Here is a 22042-nt window from a genome sequence, read left to right on the forward strand (position 1 = left end):
CATGAATCCCCACCTCAACCAGTGCTGTACAGTCCCTTTAAATTCACTCGTCGTCTTGTCTCAACTCTGTTGGACAATGTTCCAAGTATTGAAAACAACGCTCAGTGGATTTGTTTGATCTCTGAATGGTCAATCTAAGGCTAAGGTCACCTAAAGGTCAAAATGGAAAGCTCATGACACGATGAAGTGTGTAAGAAATGCATCGAAGACATGTGGAGGGTCATACTGGGATATAAACTTTGAAGCAAAAACAAACTTTTGTCTCTCAACCGTTTGGCAATGGATAGTCATGTTAATGTTTCCAGGTTACCATTCTGAAGCAAATAATTTTCACACAACAATAGATATATAATGTACTCTTAAATGAATCCCACAAGAATTGGAACAATCATCCCCCAGCATTCCCACTGATCCCCACTGATCAGTTACTAGCCATCCCCTTTAAGGAAAAACTTGAAAAAAATCATGCATTTTCTCTCTCATTCTCGCAAGGAGCAACAGTTTAAATCAAGAGACATTTATGCACAAGACTTATGGGAGACATGTTCTAATAAACAGGAGTATTGAGATACAGTTTATATGACATGTAGATAAGTGGTGACAAACATGCATCAACATACTATGTGTCTTTTTTTTGCCATTACATTCAACAAACTTTTCATCATTTCACCGCGTTCCTTTCATGAATTTATTGCTGAGAAAGTCACCAATCAAGGTACAAGTAGCTCCTGTATACATATTCGTGTATTCGTGTATACATATTCGTGACGTCAAAATCGAAGAGGTTGGTAAGTGTTCTCCTGACGATAAATTGGCATCCAGTCGAGGTTCTGCACACCCGAGGATCCCCTCAGCGGTCGATGTTTTCCTTCGTCATTCTAGACGGAGACAGTATTCAAAGAGGAGGTGACCAAAACAAATCATTTACGGAGCGGGGGTTTTCCGGCGGCCTCGCACTCCGGCCGTGCCTGTAATATGGCGTTGTATAATGAGATGAATTTGATGGGGAGAGAGGCGATAGGAATTGGTGGACTGGTATAAGGAGAGGGCTCAATTACCACTGGCGTAGACACAGGTGTTTCAGAAGCTGCGTGGAAAAGTTCAACGCACCGGAGGTTGCTATCGAAATGACCGATTTGATTCTATGCGTGTTCTCCACAAACCCGTTATCCATTGCGATCCAAAAGCCATACACTACTATAAAATGACGAAAAGAAAAATCACATTTTAGAAAGGATGTGAAATACAGGTCCCGTCACTACTGGGCGTTTGACCCGATACATCAACGGACTTGCACACTAGTGGGCCCTACACTTATTATGATATTGTCTCCTTTTAGAAAAAAGAAACACAGGGAAAACCGTGTATCAAACCATTATTTACAGGAACCGTTTATACTTTCTGAATGAAGCATACTATGATTACCATAACTTGCTGATAACAGGAAGGTTAACTCACGTCCCTGCTGATATCGAGTGTAAACACTCGAACACATGCATAGAATCATAAGAAACGTAGGGTAACATATCTAAACTGTGGAATAATTTATCAGATGATGTAAAGCAAAGTGTATCTTTTTCTATATTTAAAAATAAGGTGGATAGATTATATACGTAGTAATTGTTTGCATTGAACTGTAACATTGTGCATCAATCATTTTTTTTTCAGTATCTTAATTCCCATTTTCTTCATGTAATATGCATGATTCTGTATGATTTGTTTTTTGTGTGTTTGTTTGTTTTTGTTTCTTGTTGTTTTTTGTTGTTCTTTTTAACGTTTCCTATACTATGTATAAAATGTTGTATTTTGTAATTGTATGATTTTTACTTCACGGACTTACAGAAGAACAGCCATTGGCTGAAGTGAGTGACCCGTGGTGAAATAAAATAAACTCAACTCAAACTCAAACTCAAACTCAAACTCAAACATTCTAGTAAAAGCGTAAACATATGTAGCCTTAAGACACAGCTGATGTGAACACATTCTTGGTGTTCATATTGCATTTTGATATTCGTTTAGTCACCCATTCAGAACAAATCTGTGGCGATTTCTTTGCTGATAAGTTGTCGGTGGCTGATCAGAATTTTATTGGCTGTTAAAAGTTCACGCAGGGAATCTTATTCCTAAATGTGTAGGCAGGATGACACAAGCTAGACTGTTGATAATATTCATCTGAACCGTCAGTCTTGAACTTAAAGTGTTCAATTATGGAAGAAAGGACTGCATCTAAGAGTATACAGTTTTCAACAAGTAAGACGGATTATAATTTTCTCGTAACCGGCACCCGTGGTTTCCAGTTCTTCAGCACTCGAATCCTCCGCCTATATCCCGGGTAAATTGGCACAGACACTCGTCAGTCTGCACGCATCGAAATCTCGTCTCTAGGGAGAGTTTGAACGAAAGGGGGAGAGAAGGAGAGAGGCTAGGAAAAACGAGAGAATGAACTTGCCGCGAATCGAAATTGACTTCCTCACCCAGACTTTTAATTGAGAGCTCATTGGCGGACTGTGTATTGCCACCGAGTTTGTGACAAATGCGTCTCACCCACATCCACCTCTCCTAATGGCGTTGGAGATTATACCAAGGAGCTATATAGCTCATTGATTATACAAAGCTCCATGGTGTGAGCATGGAGCTGCATATTGTAGATCCATGGTTAGGGGACCACCCCTCTCACCATCGTGTTTGAATGAAGGAATCCTCCTATACTGTGACATGCTACTGAGGCCAGATAACAAAAATTCTCCTAGACGAACGAAAGCAGAAAGCACAAACTATTATCTTTAAGTTATAGTTAAATCTTTGTTGCTGTGTGTGGAGACGACTGGAATATAATCAGATATTCTGACGTTGTAGAAGCGGAGAGATTTACTCTCCAACGACATCCCGGACCGTCAATGAACGTGAATGACTGTATCTTCGGCAGATGGTCAGGAGAACAAAGAATTAGCTACATGTGACACTCGACTGTTGCTATAGAAACTATGATAACAGGACGTCGCAATCACGACGGCTCTTTAAGTCAGAGAGTATAATGATCAGTTTATGATCCTGATGTATTCTCCCTCGCATAAACTTCAGGACCCACACACAAAGCATCGTAATTACCTATCTTGACGTGATGGTAATCACAAGTGATCCTTGGTAAATGTCCGCAAAGGAAGAAGATTCCGGTGTCATCAACAAGTAAATAAGTCGACTTTTTCCAAGCCTCCTCTTCCTTTTGTGTCCCTTGCGAGTCCTCAGATGTCAGAATAGACGATTGATTAATCACTTCTGAACGCCTCGTACAATGTCCCGACTACGAGAAAGAACATCACACGTCAAAAACAAACCAACGCGCGCGCGTGTGATACACCGCGCTCGGAAATCTGAACGTCTTGACGATTTTGAGCGGTCATATTTGAATGGAATCCATTTTCCTATTCATTCTGGCAGCGATTATTTCTCGCTGAGGGCTCTCTTCGAGCAGGACTCTCTGGTGATCAAAGCGGTTTTCCGCCAAGAGGTCGTGGGCGACTACAGGGAGAAAATTCTCGTGGGAGAGGCGGTGTAGGGTCCCGTCAAGTGCTAGATTTGCCGACGTGGATTCGTCAGATGAAAATTCCCTCTTAATCTGAGCTGTAGAAACACAAAGACCTGTCTGATTTGGGACGTTTAGATGCCTGTAGACCTATAAATCTGTTTGTGTCTATTGCACCACCCCCGTCAGTTTCATCAAAGTGCTTGTATGATCAGGGCCCTGTATTCACGTCATGGTACTCGTGTTTCCTCACTAGTACCCTCTTGCTTTGTTTCCCCAGGCTTTAGCTGTTTCCGATCACGGAGCAGCACTAGTCTTGCATGCTTGTGTTTTGTTTTTAAAGGGGAATTCACTCCAAACACACTATTGTAGATTCGGTGAATGCAATAATTATAACAGGTCAGTGAGATCTGAGGGAAAGCGGACTGTACCTTTAAGCAGGGCTCGACACTAACGGTGGCCCGGTGGCCCGGGGCCACCAAAATTGAAAGTCGGGCCACCAAATTTCCAAAAATGGCAAATTTGGTGGCCCGCCTCGGGCCACCAAAATTTTTTGAAAAGTACGTCAATTAATTCGTAACTTCTTGCGCCGGAAATTAGCAGTTATATTTGTTTAAAGGATGGATGAAAAGGACTGAATGAGTGCCTGAAAGTGAGTGTTGCGAGTTTGTTGAGGTTTATTTATGAGTAGATGTATGTCCAACTTCCAATTCTTACTATGACTGGATAAAACTTAGATATTTGACTCATTAAAAAAACAGGACTTTTAATGTCTTTTTATTTTTTTTCGGGGCCACCAAATTTTTCTCTCGGGCCACCAAAAATTTGAAATTGAGGATTTTGGTGGCCCCATCGGGCTACCAAACAAAAAAGTTAGTGTCGAGCCCTGCTTTAAGATTTGGTCAAATCCATGTGCCATCACCGTATAGCTGGTTGCAAAGACTACAACAATTCGTGAAGTCACAGCAGTGTAACAATTTAAAGGAACTACAAACTGTATTCCACGAAAATTATTTTTTATGAAAAGAACGCATTTACTCGACGTGTTACTTATTCCTTGTGTAGACCTGTGTAAAGGGCAATATTAGTCCCTTCTATGTATGAAAATGATATATGGAATTGCCCCTATATACATTACTTTGTCATATTGATTTTGCTCTGTGTGATAACCGTACGCCGAGTGATTTTGCGGGGCCATGAGCGGAGAGCGAGACGGGAATACTCCATAGGGATCGGGAGATGGTGCACAATGCAACGTTTTTTTGCACGCAGTTATTCCGGTGATTGAGTGTTAACATCAAGAAGGATGCTCTGAAGAGCATACACGATCATAAGCCAACACATTACCAGTGATTTACCATGTAAAACGGTATCTGCAAAATCGTTGCTATAGAGATGATAACTTTATAACAGCAAACAGACGAAAAGGAATTTCGTATTTGCATCACACCAGTTTCCCATCCCATGGACGTACAGAATGTGGCACACTGGTACTTGGATGCCATGGGTCGATATTACTTGTGACAGACGATGTGAATGCCCACCTTTAAACAGTGTTATGAAGATGTATATCAATAGCGGGCGAGAGTGCGTAGTTATGTCTTGGTTGTGAGCGCGATGTTTGCGAGCCCCCTCGTGTTTATTTTCTCTACCGTTGGGCGAGAACCGGGCGGGTTTTCAGTCCAAACAAGAGCGCGTCTGTCGCACTAGCTGCATCGTAAGAAGCGAGCACAGGTGATGATGAGAAGAGCTGCTTGGAGGTCGAGGCGCAAGGTATTCGTGACAAGGACTACGCGGGCGGCAGACATTTTCCTCGGCCCCTCTTTCTGAGTATCATAGAGGCGTCAGACCAATGGCTGCCGAGTGATAAGTGTGTGGCAAAGCCATTGCTCATCCCCTTTTGCTTCTTGTTATGATGGTGTGGCAAACGCGAAAAAGATGAGTCCCTGGTTGAATGTATTCACCTTTCATCATAGATTTTCATATCCTCGCGATATCACACTTGGATATCTCATAGATGTCCTTTATACGGACAACTGTTTCAAACTTGACGCTGCAAAACATTTTGTAACAGACAGATATATCAAAAATGAAATGAGCAACCCATAGTCTGGCTTTTTGAAAAATCGGTGTATCATGTTGGAAAAGACCGGTGTTCTTTTGTTTTGAGTGTTTACGATAGTAATATCTCAGGTAGGAATTCATATAATGCACGTAGATGATGAAAACAACAGGTGAACAATTCCACATCATTGCTGCAGTAGAAAGGGGATGATTTACGATGATCCTCGGTAACGTTGTCGAAGTTCATCTGGGAACGACCGGTTCAGGAACCGGAAGAGCCGTTTCCCCAGAACAGCGGCACTAATGGCTCTGTCACTCCTCCGGCTTCGGGTGGCACGTCAATGGGAGGAGACTTGGGACTCTCAACGTAGACGAAAATTTCTCACAATGATTCACGAGCGTTTCTTGTTTGAGCAGGTTGATCCGTCCGCGGGAATAAGGGAATAGGGAATCCGAAGAAGGGAGGGATCAGGAAACATTCAAGATTATCAGAGCTTCTGACGGAAATCTCTGTAGATATCCTCCGAAATAACAGAGGTGATCGCGTGATTGTTCTCTGAAAGGCACTAGCACTCTTCTCTTCCCACCTCCCTGCTCTTCTGAAGCTCGCTCTGCTTCAACCGACGTACGTGTTGGGTAGCGAATCGCTCGTTGGCGATGTTTCCAGGAAAACGAAATCTACTTTGTTTACCTTGCATTGTCAACTATTGTCTAATGTTGTGATGTTTTGTTTTGTTTAGTTCTGTTTTGTTTCTTTGCCTTTGTGTCAGTCAATGACCCTGGTCAGTCTGAAACTTCCATTTACGTTGTCCTGCAGGCCTCCCATTTGTACAAATACGGTTGTGTTCTAAGCAACTTTATTGATCAGGAAAATCATCATTGAAAAAGGAGGGTTATCTGATTGGGTACATTCATCCAAAACATGGCGGATATTTCAGCCTTCGCCTGTGTTACTTGTAGCAGAGTCTTGGAACATGGTAGGATGTGATCAGTCGTAGCGTCGTATAGATGACAACACATTAATTAAAGGCCAATTGTAATTAGCCCGTTCCATACGGGCTAATTGGTAACTGGTAAATTACAAGGCAACTACAAGATGTAGTTCATACAATTATTATTGTGTGTTCGAGGTTAACGTGATTTTAAGCGTTGTCCTGCATTATCAGTCAGATAATACGCCTGGGCTCTCCGTAGACAAACTTTGAGATGGAGGCAGTTGATGTCGCTGTCTGCTTTCAACCATTGTCACTCACGTGATTTTCCGGAGCCGTGGTGTTATAAAAAATCATTAAAAAAAATCATAGTGATAACAATTGTAAATTACGGGTCAGGCTGCAGCCTTAAAACGACTCGTGGTGAGAATCGGCCTGCGTGAGTAAAAGCACATTGAATTTCCGAGATACGTGTATTTTCCAGCGAGAAAAACGTCGAATTTTGAAGATGGGTGAGGATGATGACATCCCGCTGCCTCCTCCCTTCCCTTTTCAATCTTTCTCTACCAACCTTCTCCCAATTTGACGAACATCAGCACCCTTGACGGACATTGAGACCGACTCTTGCCACATTGCATGCATTCGTTTTTCTTCGCTTCATCCTGCCTCTGTTTGGATTCGTCATTAATTGGCAGTTTCGATTCTGTAACAGCCCGCATTTGGGAGATGAAATGGTACGTTCAGTTGCATCTATATTGATGAGTATTCTTAAGTGGAACGTGACATCCTGTTTTGGGCTGTGTCTAATTGTTTGCACAACTCATTTGCAATCTATTACGTTGTAGAGGACCTAACTAGCTTAACTTTATCGTGTTCAGTTAATACTGAAACTAACACTCATTACTAGAGAGACCTTGCATTCACTTTGTTTTTATTGCTGTAGCAATTATCCAAACATGACCGTTAATCCTCAGAGCATCAAAAATGTGTGTTGAGTTTTGACATTTTATTTGACAACATTATCTTCTCTTTATTTTCATTCATAGTTTTTCTTGGTGAAAATAATGTGTGCCTTGCCCATTACTCATCTCCGTGCATATGAAAAAAGTTCTACACTAAAGTTAACAGAGAATGTTTCCTATAGTAAATAGGAGGGGATCATTTGAAATAAAAGCATGAAAACAAATGCCTCATCTCCATGAAATTTTGACAAAGTTAAAAAAAATATTGAGTTAGTCCTGTGGGGACGTTCACAATTGAAGAACGAAAAGAAGAGAAGGGAGATGAATAGGAGAATTAAGAAGAATGTAATGAAGTCCTGGTTGTCACGTACCAATACAAATGTTCGTTTATTATTCATTACAGCTACGTAAGGGGAATGTCACAAAGCTGAGAGTCACGTGATCAATGTTGCCTTTGAAAGACCCACTAAAGAGCAGTGTACGTTAGTTGACCCATGGACCTACAGTTGTTGTAGGTCCATGGTTGACCTTTGTTCAGTTGTAGGTTTCCTTTTTCTTGATCTTTTGTGGTGTTGATGTTGTCTGGTGATTATCCATTTCAAATGGAGTTTCATACGTACACAGTACGTAATAGAGAGATAGAGATGACAAGACAGGCAGACAGACAGACAAAATGATATGCATGCATCGACAGAGAGATAAAATGTGTAGATACGTGGATGCATGTCAAAGGAAGAATATGTGTACATTGCTTTCCAAAGGAATACACGTTCGATGAGTTGTCTTTGCAATACCTTGTTCGTTGATTGAACAGTCACCCCGCAAGAATTCCATATCATGGGAACACGTGATGAGGTGTTGGGGTGAATTCGCAGGCAAATAAAAGCGAAAAGAAGAAGAAAACTCTACGTGGCTTTCTGCGTCCCCCAAGTGCCAGGTTTTTATGGCGGATCGCATGTGCTCTCCGTAGAAATCTCCTATGAGATTGATGGGGCAGTTACCGCGGGCTCTTGATCGAGGTCACGCCGCTTGACGGTAGGGTCTCGCGACGGACGAGATTTATGTTCGTCGTGAGATCGGGGCGAGTGAATTATGGCCGCTCGGCCTAATAAGATCGTAATGACTGCAGATTGAGCGTATATATCTTGTCGTCTTGACTTTCGCAGACAATCATATTGCGATATGACTGGATAGGCAAGGCCCAATGCTTGAACCAGGGCCGAAATTTGCAGAAGATGGATTCGAAAACCGATACGAGGAAATATTCCAAGCACTTTTCGATAGACCCACTCGCGATGATTGCAGGGATCCGAACATCAAAGTGAGGAACCGCCAGTGGCAAAGAGATGTGGGTAATTACCATGGTTACGGAGCCAAAGTATTGTTACAATCACTATACTCCACAGCATGAGTGTGACTGGAGTTGACTTGGGTGTGTTTCGTCGAGGATTCCGTCGCATAATCAACTGGAAGGAACCTCAATAATTTACGGATGGGAAACACGCGGTCAGAAAAAACATGTCTTGTAAAGTTTTCGGGGTTTTTTTTCTCATAATGTTACTCATGCTGTAGACGGGGGGATTTTAACTAGCTAAACAAGATGAAAGTACCAAAATACAACAGTCAAAAAGCATTGAAGTGTTACTAATCTTTTATTAGATGCACTTGTCGTTGAAACCCACACTCGCTTTGATAGCTTTTGTACTTTCGTTTGCTTTTGTTGACAAAACGGCTTCCGACCCGTGAATGGAAATAGATTGCAATGACAAATTGATAATTGGAAACACCCACAGTTTGTCTGACAAATTCATATTTTGGGCAACGTGAAGCGTTCTGAACAGCTTCTGTTGACTTGTCATTTGTCACATGTCATTTAATGAAGTTACATTCTTCTGGCTGCCGATGTGTAATTTATTCTGGAAGTACCATTGCATCAGGGAGGCACCTCCCTGATTACATGGAGCGTTTTAAAGATTAATCCTGCCAGCAGCATACATCCTTGCACAAGATGCTCGACCCTCTTTCTCCCTACACTGACTATGAGGTGTATTGCAAGTGTATCTCGAAATGCTGGGGTTTTTGATTGATTAATAACCTTTGCAAATGCTACCCTGAGTGAATAAGCACGTTGAAATGAGTATTATTAATATCAGGTTTTCATTAATGTCAGTACCTTGTTGCAGCTCACAAGTACTATTTTTAAGTAAATATAGTACTAGTATGCAAATATTTCAATATGTCTCACGAGAGAGCAGCTAGCTATAAAAGAAGCCAGTGTTGTTGAGAAAGGAAAAGAACAGTATGGGGATGCTGTGGCATAGTGGATAAGACTCCCGACTCCCGATCGGAGGACCCGAGTTCGAATCCCGCCCAGTGCTTACGTCCTTGGACAAGATGTTTTTACCCACTATGTCCCTCTCGACCCAGGTGTATAAATGGGTACCTGGCAACGCTAGGGTAATAATAATAGCAGGGCCCTCTGGTAGAGCAGTGGCAACACTGAAGAGGCTACCCTGGGTAGTCTGATCTTATATATAACAGCTTGTCGAGATTCCCTGTCAGTTGACTTTAATACTAGAACTGCCTGTGGTAGACGTATATCGAGCCGTTCAGTTCCAGTGAATTGAAACAGACTATTTCATCACATGGGAATTGGGAGAAGCGTCAAGCGTCCAAAAGAATTGACCAGAAATTTCAGTAACCATAACTTCTTTATGTCTACAATTGTTACAGGCCTGCTGATGTGTTTCATGCTGTTACTACATCTCCAGGAATAACTTACCCTAACTCAAGAAATAATTAGATATGCATATTTAAAATGGGAGGCAAGATCCTTTTGAGCAAAACGATTTCAGATGATAACTTCGGCGCTTTCGGGAGACTATCACAAAATAGGACGGGTGTGAGGTCACCCTCTTCAGCTCACCTATCCTCCTCCCCTCCCCACCCCAAGCTCCACCGTACTTCGCTCCTATCCATCCAATTCATGGTTCGGAATAATGATTCCAAATGACATTCGTCCCCCATTAACCCCGTCACAACCGCTATTTCAAAAATACCTTTGACGTCTCAGGCATAATAGTAGTTGCCTGTGGAATGGTAGGGTTTGAGTTTTTGAACAGCGAGACAAGCTCGGGGGATGCGCAGGCCATACAGTGGGATGCGATCTTGGGGTAAGGAGGAAGAGAAAGTGAAAGAGAGATGGAAAGCGGGGGAAGAGGGAGGGAAGGGAGAGGGAGGGAGGGGAAGAGGACAAAAAGAGAAGAAAGAGAGAAGAGATGAGGAGGAATACGTGCCAGGAGAAAAATGAGCGTCTTGGATCACTGCAGAGGCCAGGGCTGCAGAATGCGGAGCGAGATACAACGCTGATCCCACATAATGCATGCCGAAGCTACGGGGGACGGACCGCATCGCAGCTCAGCTATCGTGCAGTTCCCTGTCACTTTTTTTTTTTACCTTGCAGCATTTACATGATTTAGTAGCTGAGCGTGTTTATTGCCAATGGTCAGATGCATCAAGTTTTATCATCTTTCCATTTTTAACATTCCAGTTGCTTTGTACGGTCTAACAATCTACTTTTGTCTGCATTGTCTATTGACTATTAAACCGATCGTTATTTTGGTCTTGTTCTTTTTTTTTTTCGGCTGCCAGTCATTCCGGGGAGGTGTATGTTAGCTTTAGACTAACTCGCTCCTCTCAAATATCTCGATATGTCTTTCTTTCTTGACAGTGCAATATTTTTCTATTCATTTTAGCAGTCATGCCAAACACAACAATTACCCACTCGTTACTCACTGAAAATATCGTCAGCATTTTCTCCGTCATATTTCTGCTGGAAAGATAAGTCTAATATATAATATTCTTACTCTAATCACCGTATCCTCAACGAAACTTTCACAGAAAGCGATTCAAACATTAATATTTGACGTGTAAGTAATGCGCGTGTGTACCACACACTCTCGCTCTGTACATGTATTTCCAGTTCTTTCGAGAACCAAACACTCATTTTTTCCCCGGGTCAGCCCCTACAAGTTCGTTGACCGTTCGGTGATTGTGCGTCGTTGGCTGTACCCCAATTTGCTTTCTTCACCTGAGTAGGAGGATTTATGACCGTCATAACTCGATTGAACATGGATATTGTGTTATTTTATTCTTCTTTCGTTCCACGGGTATTTTTTTATGCCTTTTTGCTTTTTCGTCTCATCTGTTGTTTTGACGTGGAAGTCATAAAAAACTAGGTGGTCCTAAGATTAATGTGTAGAAGCTTTCCTTCTTCCGTTGTCGATATAAATGTCGCATAAAAATTAATATGGTGCGGGATGAATGTGTAAGAAATCTAATTATTCTTCTGCCGCACCAGCTGTTTCATACAGAAATTATTCAGATATTTTCTTGACTCTCAAAGTCATCTGAAATTTTATTCTATTGTTCCTTCATCTCAACCCTTTGTTATCCATCTCCATTTACTGTAATAATTATGCTATCCACGTGGGCACCATTTATTATTGACTACTTTTTCTTTGTCTTCAAACTTACAGGGTTGGCGGAGGTGCAACACGGAAAGGATGGCAAACCATGAGACTAAACATATGATCGTGAGGCAGGGACTCTTCCACGGCTGGATGCCATTTTCGCCAAAAATAGTTACCATGGTTACCGTGTCTCACTTCAAAGAGCATCGTGAATCATCGGAGTTGCATCTGCTGAATTCCTGTGACTGCGTCGAACTGTGGTGATGAATTGTAACAGCGCTATTCCAACTGCTCTTACGGATGTGTTGCCATCTCCCCGCCATCTTATTTATGGACAGTTTCCCACTGACTGTTGTTTGGATGTTGTCCACACTTCGATATGCCTGCAATAGCTCGTCCAAGTGATGAGTGTGTCGTGCTTCCATGGTCCTGTATGTGTTATTTTTTTTTTCCGCGCAGCCAGTTACCTTTCATGTTCATCACAGTGAACATCGGCGCCTGCGCAATAGGAAAGTGCCAAATCCATCTAAGCACTGTCCTCGTGTACATTGAGATTAATCTGAGCAAAGTTCAATGACATTTCGCAGGATTAGAGAGTGGTCAGAATCTGCAACCTTATTTTGCCAGCCATTCAAAGCTAAATGAAAACTGTGAGATGTTCTACTTGCTGCACACTCTTGCCTTTCGCTTTTTGAACTCCAAAGACTCACATCATTCGCTGTCCTGTAGAATTTCCATGCCAGTCATGCGGAATTGTATTCTGCTTTGCTCTTCCAGGAAAAAAAAAATGAAAAGGTTTCTTTATGAAATATTCCTTGTCTTCCGTATTTTCATGAGTCTATTTGTCAATTCGATTCAAAGTCGCAACAAAAACCTGAAGGCATCACTGTTTACATTTTAATGATATTTGATCTGATTTACCCTACCTTCGTACTAGTGCAAGTACAACATTCATGACACATTACTTTTGATGACAAGTGATACACCTCACAACCGCCCTCTAAAAAAAATGCATTCGTGCTCTTTAGATTACATATCGATTTACTGTGACGTCATTTGTCAAAAGTGCCTATCACAAAAGACTGAAAAATGCCTTTGCTTTTCCTGAGCTTAAAGAAAAAGACTATAGATGTAACAATATTGACAGGTTAATCTGTGCTTGTGTTATTCATTTGAAATTACTTTACACTGATAAGTTCACCAGTAGTCTTTCCTTGTCTTTACATTTTTCTGACAGAAAAAAAAAAGAAATATGAGAGTATTTTTTAGTCAAAAGTTGAAGTCAGGTATTCAACGGTCTATTTGTCTGCGATGAACGCATTATCACTACACAAAACTTTCACCTATAGATGTAGTTGTATAGATCTATTTTTCCGAATACATCTTATTTTCCTGTGGTGATTTTCTTTAAAAACAATGTGCAGAGAGTTTGAATGATACCATCATTTAGAGTGATGTCGAGCAGGGTTGAAAGTGTCTTCAATGAACATTTTTGATTATCGGTTACCTGGTATGTATTTGTATTATCAACGATTTGACTCTATACACTATGAATCCTCGGCTCATGTTGATAACCATGAGGGTATGCATTGTCTGACCAGCAAGTGATTTTGGATGGTGGAATGCTAAGAACATCGGTTTCTTGAAGAAAAAAAAAAAGGTTGTTACAATCAATTGTCTATTTGTAATTTTGTTCAGTGCTAAATTGATTATAAATCAGGTGGATGTTTGATGCTATATGGGCCAAACAAGAGAAACCAAACCTGCTATTTTTTTTCCATTCATGACTATCCTTTTTGCAATGAGTTTGTTATGATTTCTATAGTCGATTATAGTGTTTAAAATCAGACTTTTCTTAGTGTATTGTTGACCTAGTCAGAGCAATAGATATGAGAGTCTGTTTCACCTCTAAGTTTTCATCATTTCATTATACTTATTTTGTCAGGACGACAAAAAAATTATGAGGAACATTATGAATTCATCTGGAAACGTTTGAATACCAGATATTACCAGTTGGTTATACAAGGTATTTCTGAAGCGTGGATAAATGAATGGCTTTCAACCCAGTGATTAACGTACTCAAAACAATGGCAAAGTCTGACCGAAATTGTCAATCAGTCATCAATGATGGGGTGGAAGAAGAAAAGAAAAACAGGTACAAATTAATCACGTCAACAAATTTAATTGTTTTAAGCCATTAGTCTCAACTTTATTGGTTTATACCTGTTGTGTTTATTTGTGCGTTTTGTGTAATTTTTGTTTTTTATATATTTTAAGGATGAATTTATCTTAGTTGGGTGTGCATTTATTCATATGATTTTTTTTCTTATTTGCCTATATGGCTTCCAAGCAACACATAGCGCCAACTTTCGACGAAAATATGGAGATAGAGAGAGAGAGAGAGAGAGAGAGAGTATGTGTGTGTGTGTGTGTGTGTGTGTGTATGTGTTTGTGGGTTTGTTACGAGTAGCTTTCTCATTGGTCATTGTCTTCCCACCAGGAGCATTCACAAAGTCCTATGTTATTGATTCAAAGAATGTAGTATTTTCTCTCATTTTTCTTCTCTGTCTGCGTGAGACGAAAAGGCGATTGACAGAAAATATGAGATATATATAGATTTGTGCATCACGTATGTGAAAACAAAATGTCTTGAGATTGATTACGGAGATGCCACGAAGCGAAAAACAGGGCTTATCATATTAGAAGTGTTCTTAAATTAAGTTGTCCTTAGAGTGTTGTCGGAATTGTAAATGTTCGTTCTTTCATCTTGTATTATTTCAAATAAAATGAACTGTAGAAACTTGAGTGTACGGAACATTTTGTTTGATTTGTTTGAAAAGGTATAACAACATCGCCACAGCCAAAGGCTGACAAGTTTAGTCTTATTCAAATGAATAAAAACAAAATACATCCAAATAGCCACAAAACAGTTTAAAGTTCACATTGAAGGGATCGTATAGTTTGGTTGAGACCTTACTTTAGGTTTTTAACATTTTTGGGTGAGATAATGAGAAACCTCCTATGAAATATGAAAGAGCATGTAATTCCGAGAGGAATTCAACGTTTGAGATGAATATTGGTTTTGAAATGGCTGCGATACCCAAAACATAGCTATCCTACTACGATTGTTTTGGGATATCAGCCATTCTAAAACCAATTTTCATCAAATAAACTTTGAATTCCGCTGTGAATGGTAAGCTCTGTACTATTTCACAAGTAGTTTCTTGGTATCTCGCACAAAGTTAAAAGACCAATCCACACATCCACCAATACTATACCATCCCTTTAATATTCACGATAAAACATTCAAAAACATTCAAAAACATGAAATTTTCTTATTTGGGTTTAGTTAAAATTACGATAACGATTTAATAATAGGTTATGAATATAACATTTTTTTTTGTTCTGTAGTATAATATTTTGAGCTTTATCGATTAACACCTGAATGCTTTTGTTTGTTGTTTAAGTAATTTGACAGTTATTATGTACATGCAAAATAATTTGTTTGATTGTTGTAATCATGTCTTTGTTTATCAATAAAGATATGATTAAAACAACAAATTAGTTTGCATGTTCATAATAGCTATCACACTTTTTAAGGAAAAAAAAAGCTCAAGTTTACACTATACAAATATTAATGAAATGAAATCATAACAGGTATATGATGTATTCAATAATTATACAAAAATTATAGTGCGTGTGAATTACCATAAAACAATTTATTAATTGTATAATTCTGATTATAAAATGCGCACGTACTGATTTTGATTATATCGTACTTTTATGTAGATACATAATTTATTGTACATTGATGAGAAACGATGATTTAAAAAGAAAGGGGAAAATGTTGTGAAGTCCATGAGATATTAGCATACAGAGCAGTAATGAACTACTGGAAAATATGACACAGGATATAGAGTGTTATTGTTTCTAGAGTGTTTATGTATATATATATATGTGTGTGTGTGTGTGTGTGTGTGTGTGTGTGATATCCCTCATTTCGGGGCGATAATTATTAAAGCAACATTCGTTGCATCAAAGAGTTATATTAGGCTAAAAATCTCTTTGGTATATACATCCAGTGGGGTATTACCGCTATAGTGGCATTTAGGGCGTATGTTCCCTATCACTCAAATAAGGAGCTATATAATAACTCTTTCATTTACACATTATTATTTTTATCATTATTATTTATTCGACCAGGTAAAGAATATGGGATACATATCATAAACATTACAAACATGAAATAAAAATCCGAATGAACATTACAACGGGATACATTGTACTGTACATGTTACACAAAATGAAAATGAAATGACATTTTAGCGTTTCCGGCTACCTCCTTCATAAACCATTTCACTTCATTGCATATCAATTTATTTCATATTTCACCATGAAAATACTCAGATATGATATTTGAATAGAATGATGCATATTATATGCAGCTTGATGCACAATGAAATATTATAAACAGAAGATAATATGACATGGTGGTCAATGTATGAAAATTTGAATCTAAGTTGAATTTGATTAGCTAATAACCGCCTCAGGCAAAATGCATTCAGATCTCCATCATAAGGATACCGGAATGATTAGTCAAAAGCTATCAATGTTTAAGTTCACTTTATGTATTAAAAAAAAAATCAAAAAGAAACACGCACTGAATGACAGAAGTTTCATCAAAATCAGACAGCAGAGAAAATTATTAAATTCTAAATCATTCTAAATTCTAAACCCGTGAACTGCTGAAGGTGTTTTTGACACTTCTGGTTTTAGGTCTTTCAAATTTTTGAAACTATTCTAAAAATATCACATTTTCAGTGTTTATGACATGTTATGTACCATTCTGAAGAGAATAAATGTAAAACGTTTAATAGAATAACTTTATTTTGATGAAAATCATGCCAATATTTCATGCTTAATGTGAAATTTAAAAACTAAATAAGAATTGAAAAATATTACAATTTTTAGTGAAAACATATATCTCTCAAATTTCACAGGTCAGTTTTCGATTTTTTTTTTTAGCTCACCTGAGCCAAAGGCTCAAGTGAGCTATTGCGATCGCCCTTCGTCCGGCGTCCGTCGTGCGTTGTCCGTCGTGCGTCGTCCGTCGTGCGTCGTGCGTCGTGCGTAAACTTTTTACATTTTCATCTTCTTCTTGAAAACCCCAAGACCGATTTTCATCAAACTTGGCAGGTAGCATCCCTAGGGGGTTAGGAACTCAATTTGTTAAAATGGGCACCATGCCCCACCCAGGGGGCCCCAGGGGGCCCAAACCCCCCAAAATTAAGGTATCTGTAAAAATCTTCTTCTCTAGAACCAGAAGTGATAGAGCTAAGTTAGTACTATGAGTTAGTACATTGATGACTGTAGTTTCAAGTTTGTTCATGGCAGAATCAGGGGTACCCCCCTTGGGACCCAGGGGAGGGGGGGGTGGGGAGGGGTTCTAATGGGGCCTAAATTGTACATTTTCATCTTCTACTTGAAAACCCCATGACCCATTTTCACCAAACTTGGCAGGTAGCATCCCTAGGGGGTTAGGATCTCAATTTGTTAAAATGGGCACCATGCCCCACCCAGGGGGCCCCCAGGTGGGCCCAAACCCCCAAAATGAAGGAATCTTTAAAAATCTTCTCTAGAATCAGAAGTTATAGAGCTAAGATAATACTATGAGTGAGTACATTAATGACTGTAGTTTCAGGTTTGTTCATAGGAGATCCAGGGGTGCCCCTCTTGGGGGCAGGGGGGGGGGGGGGGAGTTGGTTGGGAAGGTCCAAATAGGGGCCTGAATTGTACATGTTCATCTTCTTCCTGAAAACCTCATGATGTATTTTCGTCAAACTTGGCAGGTAGCATCCCTAGGGGGGTCAGGATCTCAATTTATAAAAATGGGCACCATGCCCCACCAAGAGGGCCCCAGGGGGCCCCAATCCCCCCAAATTAAGGAATCTTAAAAATTTGGGCCCTTCTTGTACATTTTCATCTTCTACTTGAGAATGCCTGGTCAAATTTTGGTAGAGCTGTGAATAATTTAGATTAGTGACTGCGGGAAAGGTGAACTTGCGATACTCAGGTGAGCGCTAGACCCCGTTGGTCTCTTGTTTTAATTCTAATATTGTAGATAAAGCATTTAGGTCCTTCATCATTTTAGCTTTAATATTTAATCTTTATGATGGAACTCATTTTCTCTTCTGTGTTATACTTTGATTTAAAAAAAAAATAAATATCCTCGGTTGAAATATCTTGAGTTTATACAAGAAGATACCAGCTAATATCACAAAGGTACAAAATGTTCTTTTTGGACCACTTTTATGACCCTCAGCAGTTTATGGGTTGACTCTTATCTAGTTCTGTCGGGTAAGATATAAATGTCGCGATTTTGGGCGATAATTAAGTGATATTGTGCTCCCCTTCCCTTTCATCATACCCCCAAGTTATTGCAATTCGCCGATAGAAAAAGAGAAATTTTATAAAAGATTGTGTGCCAGCGAAAGGAACACATGTGAAACCATGACAGCACCAACTCATTCAAGTGGTGTCTCTTTCGGTGGTCACTGTAATATTTTCGTGGAAACATAACTCTGTAACTATCTCCTTTCCGTTCGCTGGTCGTTCTGATAGTCCAGAATAGTCAAAATCCAGACTTATTGTTTAGTTTCATCCGAAGCACCAAATTTTGCACACATGTAGACTTATATATTCGAAGTAAAGTTGGGTTTTGAGAACTTGAAAATTCAATCCAAGATTGCTATGGCAGCCATTTTCCCAAATGCACGCTCTTCATTAGTCAGGTATATGCAAATACATGCATACATTTTTTTACAGTAAAGCAAAATCACTTAGATTACCGACAAAACTGATAAGTGTCATTACCATTGGTCCGCAAACATAAAAAATGGCGGCGCAAACTACAGACAGATATCCCGATTTTAATTGTCAAAATCTGACACTCGATGTATCATAATATTATAAAAACCACAATTGAAAACACACAATTGTGAACCAAGCACACGCAGAGTGTGCGCAATCAAGTTCTTCTGTAAGTAGGCCCTATTGGCAATATCAATGCATATTGCCGGTAATTGTAAATAAAATATGTATTTCACGTACTTTTCTTGAAAAAAATAATAATACAATTTTCTATCCTAACCGAATGGTATAAACATTTCACGAGACAAATATGCTTCTAATGATACATATTTCTTCATTTATTGCTACTTTCTTTCCCTGGCAATTTTGGACACCACTTAAAATCCAGTTTCGCTGAGAAGAGTTTAATCTACATTTTAATCTACAGTTTGGAGCTTTAAGAAAAAAATTCTAGCGGCATTTCACAATGCCATTAGACTACATGAGAGATTTGTCCCTGTATGCTAAATGGTTCGTTTATAGGTAGGGTTTACTCTATCATACAATGCCACCGTTCCATCCAAACGTGGTGTAAATTTTCACTTTTAATTATCCCAATGATAAACTCAAACTATAACCCCATGGAGATGCGGGCTCTGGGTTAATTTATGTTGTGCACATCTCCCATGCCACTGCATCTTGACCAGAACTTACATCTGTATAATGTGGAGGAGTTCAAATGGCAGACCATACCGGAAGAGTACACTGACAACACCGAGGAGTCTATCTTGCCAACTTTGTTAAAAGAGGTTGTTACTTAACTATTGTCAACTACTGAGCCGATTATCAAGGGGTCTTGTTGGATAGTAAGATTCAGTTACCATGCCTGAAAGTATGGCGAACGAGCTACAACATTCGTTGCGCACTGTATTCGAAATACTTAGCATGATGATTAGAAAAAAAATAATTCTACCTAACATTGAAAAAAAAAATAAGTTTATAGTTTCACATATTTATTAGGCCTACATTGTCAAAACAGTGATATATGCATTAGGAGTAACCACATACGCAGATCTGATTTTGATAAAGTCTTAACTATCCCCTTCACCCAGGCTTTGTTCTTGTCATAAAAGTGAACTTGAACATGGTATGGAATGACATTTCAAGAAAAGCTTTGACAAGTTGTTTGCTTGCATTTATTCTGTTTCTCAAGTTAAAACAAAATAAAATCACATCGTTGGTAAAGAATTCAATTCATTATCAAATTACAAAGGAGCAGAACAGAAAAAGAATCTAATTTAATACTACAACAATTATTCTAAAACATTTATGATTATCAAAATATGATTTAATGATGAAAGGCAGTAGACCTACATTCATTCAACAAAGAAGCAGGAGACGGCCTCATGGGGAATTTAGCTCAAGTTTGCCTCTCACAAGCATGGCAAGTGATTGTAAAAATAACCTACAAAACAGAGATAAATGGGAAAATGTAAAACATTGAATTCAATACAGAATTTATGGATATTTTGCACGACATTAAAATCCATTGAAAGATGTGTGATTCAAAATGCAGAGTACACAAGACACTCTATATGAATTCTTCATTATAAACAAAAGCTAAGTTGTCTACTTTGCGATATAATTTTGTTTTCTTTCCATTGTCAATACAATTTCTGTGTTTCTTATAACCTCCCTCATTTTAAATTTATGATTAAGATGGACAAATCTCCTATTTTACCTCTGTTTTCCGTCATGTTTTCTTCTTTCTTCCTTCCTCTTGGCGACCGGAACGGAAGTGTCCCCACCAGTAATTGCGCCAAGGTCCCCCAGTCTGTTTGGCTTCAGCCACTATAAATATTCCGTAGGAAATTGGGGTAAGAAAGACGAGTACCATAATTGCTGAAGCTCCCAATCGCAGAAGTCAAGGTTTTCGGACCAATTAACTCAGCGTTCCCCGCGAACCTCTGAGAATTGTGTTGTTCTTTGTAAATAGCTCCCAACCCTGCATGGTCCTTGTGGACATTTGTCAATTGAATGACATCTTACATGCATAGGGGGAACATTTTGGTGTGTTTTAGGTAGATATACAGTGGAAACTCAGTATAATCTTTGGGACCAAGACAATTTGTTCTCTATATCAGATATTTTCAGTAGTCAATAAATAACACAAACCAAAATCAATGAATTCATTGGGACCGGAGAAATTAGTTTGTAATACTAGTACACTGTATCATGTTTTTTGTTAAATCTCTTTATATCAAGTTTCCACTGTATAAATCTTAGCTCTCCTCTGTTTTCGATATACTTAGTGGGCGTATTAGGCGTCAGCTCACAACAAGAGATTCAGAATTAAAACACGTCACATGGGATCGTGGTGAGTAAAATGAAAATCATGTCAGCTTGTACATAGTCTTCAGATAATTCGTTACTATACTTTTTTACTGAAAGGGTCGGAGTACAGACGACGAAGGAATGGTAATTTCACTTGCTTCTTGCTGTCATGCTAAAACCTTTTTTTTTTCTCCTTTTATTCTCCTTTTCACTACTGTGGATTTCTTATGTTTTGTTTTGTTTTTTCACCATTTTTTCTGTTTGGTACACACAACTCATCGGCTCATCCATGTATTGCAAGCTTAGCATTTTAGTGGACCACTCTTTTTCCATACCTACTTTATTGTTGTCCTTCAAACCATGCCCTATAGGTGTTCTCAGTTATATATACTACTTATATATCGTATCTTATTCTATACCATGCGATTCACTTTTCGTATTGTATTTTTTTTTTTCCTTGATTAACGTTAATCAAACTAAGTGGCTGTTTTAAGCTTGCTTCATATCGTATCATACTTTGTTTCATTTTTTTTTGGGGGGGGGGCTTGATGGAAAAAATAAACTGAACTAAAGTGAACTAAAATAAAATCCTTTACATGTTGAGGTTAATAGGAAGAGTACAGGAAAACGAACGAAAGAAAGCCTCGTCACAAACAAACAATTACTAACTAACTAGATAGATAAATAAGGTGAGTTTTCCTGTTGAACAGTTTGTAAATTGAACAGGGATGTAATTATCATAATTCTAAGACACATTCAATGGTTTAGACATGAAATATCGAATAAAAGAGTTGACAATTATATATATACACACTCCTTTATAAAGTCACTATTGCTGAATGTTTACAATTTTGATAGAGTTTGGTGTGCAGGATATAATGCGTCCATATTGAATTAATTCTAAAA

At 39.0% G+C, this 22042-nt stretch overlaps 1 protein-coding gene across 1 annotated transcript in view; it reads left to right on the plus strand.

Moving 5' to 3' along the window:
* LOC140243678 (uncharacterized) overlaps positions 1-12219 on the plus strand; it is a 55132-nt gene extending 42913 nt beyond the window's left edge. Inside the window, exon 3 of the mRNA XM_072323342.1 lies at positions 12020-12219. The gene's annotated coding sequence lies outside the window, so the exon portion shown is untranslated. The remainder of the gene's footprint in view (positions 1-12019) is intronic.
* Positions 12220-22042: the final 9823 nt, after the last annotated feature.

This window comes from Diadema setosum, chromosome 20 (assembly GCF_964275005.1).
Source record: "Diadema setosum chromosome 20, eeDiaSeto1, whole genome shotgun sequence".
NCBI classification, from domain to species: Eukaryota; Metazoa; Echinodermata; class Echinoidea; order Diadematoida; family Diadematidae; genus Diadema; species Diadema setosum.